The 5,718-nt window shown below is 36.3% G+C and overlaps 1 long non-coding RNA gene across 1 annotated transcript; it reads right to left on the bottom strand.

Annotated features, from left to right (window-relative positions):
• Positions 1-846: 846 nt before the first annotated feature.
• On the bottom strand, positions 847-5,039 carry LOC308402956. Its single transcript, XR_013972833.1, has 3 exons — positions 4,799-5,039; positions 3,546-3,681; positions 847-2,262 (listed from the first exon to the last, which is right to left on the bottom strand). It is a non-coding gene; the product is annotated as an uncharacterized lncRNA (long non-coding RNA).
• Between the last annotated feature and the right edge of the window lie 679 nt (positions 5,040-5,718).

Genomic DNA, 5,718 nt, shown 5'->3' with positions numbered 1-5,718 from the left:
TGAAGTTCCAGTAGTGAAGCTGAGGTGTCTATGACGTGTTCAGCAGTCTGATGGCCTGATGGAAAAAGCTGTCTCTCAGTCTGCTGGTACGGGACCGGATGCTGCAGAACCTCCTTCCTGATGGAAGCAGTCTGAACAGTTTATGGCTGGGGTGACTGGAGTCCTTGATGATCCTCCCCGCTTTCCTCAGGCACCGCTTCCTGTAGATGTCTTGGAGGGAGGGAAGCTCACCTCCAATTATCCGTTCAGAGCACCGCACTACTCGCTGGAGAGCTTTGCAGTTGTAGGCGGTGCTGTTGCCATACCAGGTGGTGATGCATCCAGTGAGGATGCTCTCAATGGCACAGCGATAGAAGGTCCTGAGGATGCGGGGGCTCATGCCGAATCTTTTCAGTCTCCTGAGAAAGAAGAGGCGCTGCTGCGCCTTCTTCACTGTTTTGTTTGTGTTAATTGTTTGTGTTAAATGTTAATTATAAGAATGTATGCACATGACTCATATATATGTATATATATGCATATGTGTGTGAGGGCGTGTATACATATATACACTGTAAAAAAATATTCCGTAGAAAAACAAAATGTCCTGGTAATTTTCTGCCAGTACATTTTCTGTTTTTTTACGGAGGTTTGACGGACCTTTCTGTAAATGATAAAACGGAAAATTCTGTAGATTTACAGTATACTCTCTGTACTATTTACGGACATTTCCTTCAGCTATAAAACAGAAAATTCCGTTTATTCACAGTATATTTTCTGTATCATTAACTGATATTTTCGGTTAATAGAAAAATTGAAATTTCTGTTTATATTACTATTTCCAAGCACTTCTTTTCACTGTAACTCATTAAATATAGTTCTTTATATCCATAAACGTACATTTCTATGCAATTACAACCTAGTACACCATGTACTCAAAAATTCATAAATTAAAACTTAAATTAATTTGTGCTTCGTACACAACAACATTGGTACAATTAATGTTAAATATTCTTTTATTCTCCTTAACTCAAACACTATACTAAAATATAATGACAGCATCCATCTTGTCATAAAACTACTAAACAGCTGATACATGAACAAAATAACTCACAAGCTTTCAAATTTGAGCATTTTTATTTCCTTGAAATCAGGTTGCCCTCATGTAAATGTGTTTATTTACATTCATTCAAGTGGCTACCAAGTGTTTTCTTCAAACAGGACACCTGACAAACAAAAAATGTCATATTTAACGACATGTTCACATTTAATAATATCCAGAGTACCTTTTAGTTAGAATCACTGCCTTGTGGTAGTTTTGCCTCAGCCAAATGGTTAAGGTGTGGTTTACATCCATCTCTGTCCACTTATGATACAGTATACACATGTAGTCAGTTATAGCCAAACACCTTTGATTACTGAATTACATTCACTTCATTAATGAAGTGAATGTAATTCACATTTGTGTGAACATTTGTCTGAGATTAACTCTTTGGGCTCTTTACCTTACAATATAACATACTTGAGTCAAAATTTGTTGACTGTTTAAGTGGTGCCACATGAATACAACTGAACAGATCTAAAGAAGATGTTCCTGAACTTTGGGTTTATTCGAACAGGACTGATGGATAACCACAGGACTTTTCCCCATATGATAACTACAACACATAATAAATTAAGACAGATTACTGTCCCAAACTTAAAGATAAAAGTGTATTTACGGGACTTGTTTTGTCAGTGAGGAGCAAAGTATTATTAGAAGTGCTTGTTCTGATGAAAAGTTAAACTGTAAACAGCAGCATAGTGAATAAGGATCTGTGTCCACGAATCCTCAGCAGTGACAACACTTAAACATCATAGTTCAAAATCCTTAATGCACACCTTTTTCTCCACGGTGTTCAAATTCTCTAAGCTGGTTAAGTAGAGGAAAAAGTCTGACATATTTCATGACCATTAAATGTTAGACAAGGCTCTGAAAACGAGGTTACAGTTACAAACAAAAACCTCTGCTAGTGCGCACAGACCCTAAATCACAACAAATAAGACAATAGTAAGACAAATTACTACAAAGTCTTGTTACCGCTCTTCATATAACAGTGTGACAAAGTCCTGAATGCAGCCTGCATGTTAGTACATCAAGGTCCACCTGAGCTTTAAGTAAAATACACTCAGCTTTTCCTTGGATTTTAAGAGTTGCTCAGTTCATACAGGAACTGCAGCAGTCGGAGTTAACGTGTCGCTGTGTTGCTCCTCCGTGTCAGCCATTGAGACTAGTCGCAATTTATTCTGAGGAAAAAAAGAGAAACAACAAGACATTTTTAAAAAGTTTGTATTTTTATAATTTTTTTTTACCTAGAGCATAAACAACATAAACAAAAAAAGGATTAGGGCTGTGCGATATGACGATATATATCAGATTACGATATAAAAATGTCTATCGTTTCATATTATACACTATTCTTTGTTTTGTGGTGTTGCAAAATAAACTGTTTACGGCAATATTTTTTTCATGGTTTTGATGGTCACTGTAGTTGCTATATTATTTCTTAAAGTTCTCTCCTTCTCTTATACTTAAAATAACCACACTATGGACGGACAAGTGACTGTTTTTACGCGTACTTTCGTTACCAACAATGAGGATAAAACCATCGTGTGGCTCCGCCGTCCGCTTGTTTATTTTCCACATAAACCTTTCACAATAAAGCTCAAGTTTCTGTTGAGACTTTTCAAACTAAACTGAAATGATATACATTATTCTCAAACATAAAATTTCAGAATATGCATCAAACAAATGACCTCAAATAAAAACATCAAGTAACTATAAATGGCGCTTACAGTCACCACGCAGACGAAGGCACAGAGAATACCAGCATGGCCAGCAAGGATGAGGCAGAACCAGAAGGACCAGTCAAAAGAAATCGAGAACCTTATTGTTAAATGAGGGGCTACCTCTGTAGCATGGACATGGTTTGGTTATGAAAAGTCTGACACGCCCCAGAAAACTGTACTATGCAAATTATGCCACAAACTGGTCCCCACCACCACTCGAACACGACAAACCTCTTTAACCACCTACACAAGAATCACATGAAAGAGTTTCGAGAGAGTTTACGAATGAAAAGCAAAAAAGAGTCGTCAGGTGCTCAAAATAATCCTTAGACTCAAACGTTAGAACAGGCTTTTCCTTGCAGCACGCCGTGTAATAAATACTCAGAAAGAAAATGGCGGCCATTTAAACTCATATCTAAAAATGTATAGTTTCATGCATCGGTCAAAACACTCGACTCCAGGTACACGACGCCCAACTGAAAACATTTCACATAAGTCGAGTTGCCCGAGAATCACAGAATTTACAGAAAATGCACTATTTTGTGATATATATCGTTATCAGGAGAGATACGTCTTATATTGGGATATGAGATTTTGGTCATATCACGCAGCCCTACAAAGGATTATAATTCACGTAGAGTTGCATACACATAACACCATTCTGTTGCAACAAAAGCAGTTTATAATTAAAGTAACATACATACCTTGAAAAACTAAATCAACCACAACATTAAACTCACCTTGTGTTTGTAGAGAAGGTGATCAGGGTTTTTCTTCATTTCCTGAGACCAGCTGCTCTGGATCATCACCAGCTTGTATCTTCATCTTTTTTTTCCACTCGGGGAAGTCTTTCCTTTTCTTGGCCATTGCTCTGCACTGGAAAACCAAAGTGTGTGATCAAAGGTGAAATAAGGGATATTTTTCCACTGCAGGACTTAAAGTGCTTCAAGTAGTGATAGCTGTTGATCCATTTCTCAAATAATCTGTAAGGATCTGGATTTTTAAGAAAGATACAAATATCTCTGCTTATATTTGGCTAAAAGCTTGATATAGACAAGGCATATAGAGCCCCTGCACACCAGCACTGCACTTACATTATAGTTCAATCAAGAAATAGTTATTATTGATTTATTATTGAATTTTTTTAGTAATAATTTTTAGTATTTAATCACATTAGCACAGTGGGGTGACAAAAATATTCCACATACAAGAAATACTGCTCAGCATTTCATAAATTACATTTTCAACAAATGTTGGAGTAAAAACACAGTTACAGGGAAAATGTGTCTGTCTGTAAATATTAACTAAACATTTCTATGTGCTACAAAATAGACATACTGTAATTGTAAATGTGCTGAGGTGAAACTATACTTTCAATAATTTTACCACTACAGTCTGTTAACCACCGAAATAATCTATGCTGGTCAGCTAGCTAAAAGTCTTTACTTTAGCAGCCCAAATCAGAGGCTAACATTAGCATTTGCTAGCGTCAGCCAGGAAGGTCTGAGGCTTAAACTAGGGTTAGTGTAACTTTGCCTGAAACCCTTTAAAGTGTACAGTAGAGCCAACTGTAAAACACAGGTATTGATACAGTACTTATTAGAGTCCTAGAATAATTTCTAGAACCATGAAGTTCTCACTTTCCCAGTTATCCACATCGCTGACTTTCGCTAATTAGCAGTCACAGCTGTGTAATACCCAGAGAGACACAGACAGCTAACTATAATATTTATGAAAACTGGTTCAGCCACTGAAGGGCAAAACTGGTGGTATCACAGTAAAAATTATTTTAACATTAACTAAAATAAAGCTTAAGTCATGTTAAACCTAAATAACAATTATTTTAAAAAATGAGTCAGCAAAATATTCCTGACTTGTCTGGAGACAGCCGAAACCAGTTAACAAATAAATTAACAATTCTTTCTAAATAAAAACACGGAGTCTTTTGAAAAACGTTATTTTAATAAAACGAAACATGAGTTTTAATACTTACCACAGAAATTTGAAGGCAGTTTCTCCAACTTCAGAATCCAAAATCCAGATGAAGCCTGAAAGAAGCCTAATGGCTGCTCTTGCGCTTACTTTTCCCTCCTTTTCAGGTTCTTTTTCCCACAATGCATTGCAGTAGTTGAGAAATACAGAAAAATACCTGTAAATGACTAATACGGAAAATTCCTTCACGTTTATACAGTAGATTGTACTGTATTTTTACGGATTTTTTTTACAGTGTACATATATGTAAAATACACAGAGGTCAGCAGTTTGAATATCGTACAAAAGGAATAGCATATATGTCCAATATGGAGTGCATAGTGTTGGTGAGAGTGAGGTGTCTATGAAGTGTCACTGTTCAGCAGTCTGGTGGCTGGATGGAAAAAGTGTGGCCTTTATGTAAAAATGCGTTACATAAAGAAATCAATGCTCTCTGTTTTTATTAATGGTTAATACAGTATCCCAACATTTTTGAAAACATGATTGTAAATCAGGGTTTTTTTGTTTTTAAGAAAATGTTGCATACTAACATGCTATTGGTAGCATGTAGCTTAAATTATAGTTACTGTAAATGGAGCCTATTCTAATTTTTCTACAACATTGATCCAGTCTTTGCATGGACCTCAGGACTTATTCTAACAGCAAAACATGAGTCATTAAAAAGTTGATGATGATGGGTTTGGGGTTAGCGACTTACAAAGCAGGTTACAGGTCGAAAATGATATTATTATTATTAGAACACAGGCTCAACAGAGGTGAAATGTTACTAATCAATCTGTTCTTGAGTCTAAGCATAAGGCAACTACAGTAAAAAAAAAAAAGCTTATCAGTGACAGCATCGTGGTGACTGAGGAGTTTTTACATTCCTGCACTTCTCCCTGAAACACTTATTAAAGTTACTGCAGAACATTTGGCTGTCAA

Source organism: Rhamphochromis sp. 'chilingali' (genome assembly GCF_963969265.1).
Source record: "Rhamphochromis sp. 'chilingali' genome assembly, chromosome: 9".
Classification (NCBI taxonomy): Eukaryota; Metazoa; Chordata; class Actinopteri; order Cichliformes; family Cichlidae; genus Rhamphochromis; species Rhamphochromis sp. 'chilingali'.
Note: the sequence above shows the minus strand (reverse complement) of the source record. Positions and strands in the feature narration are given on the sequence as shown.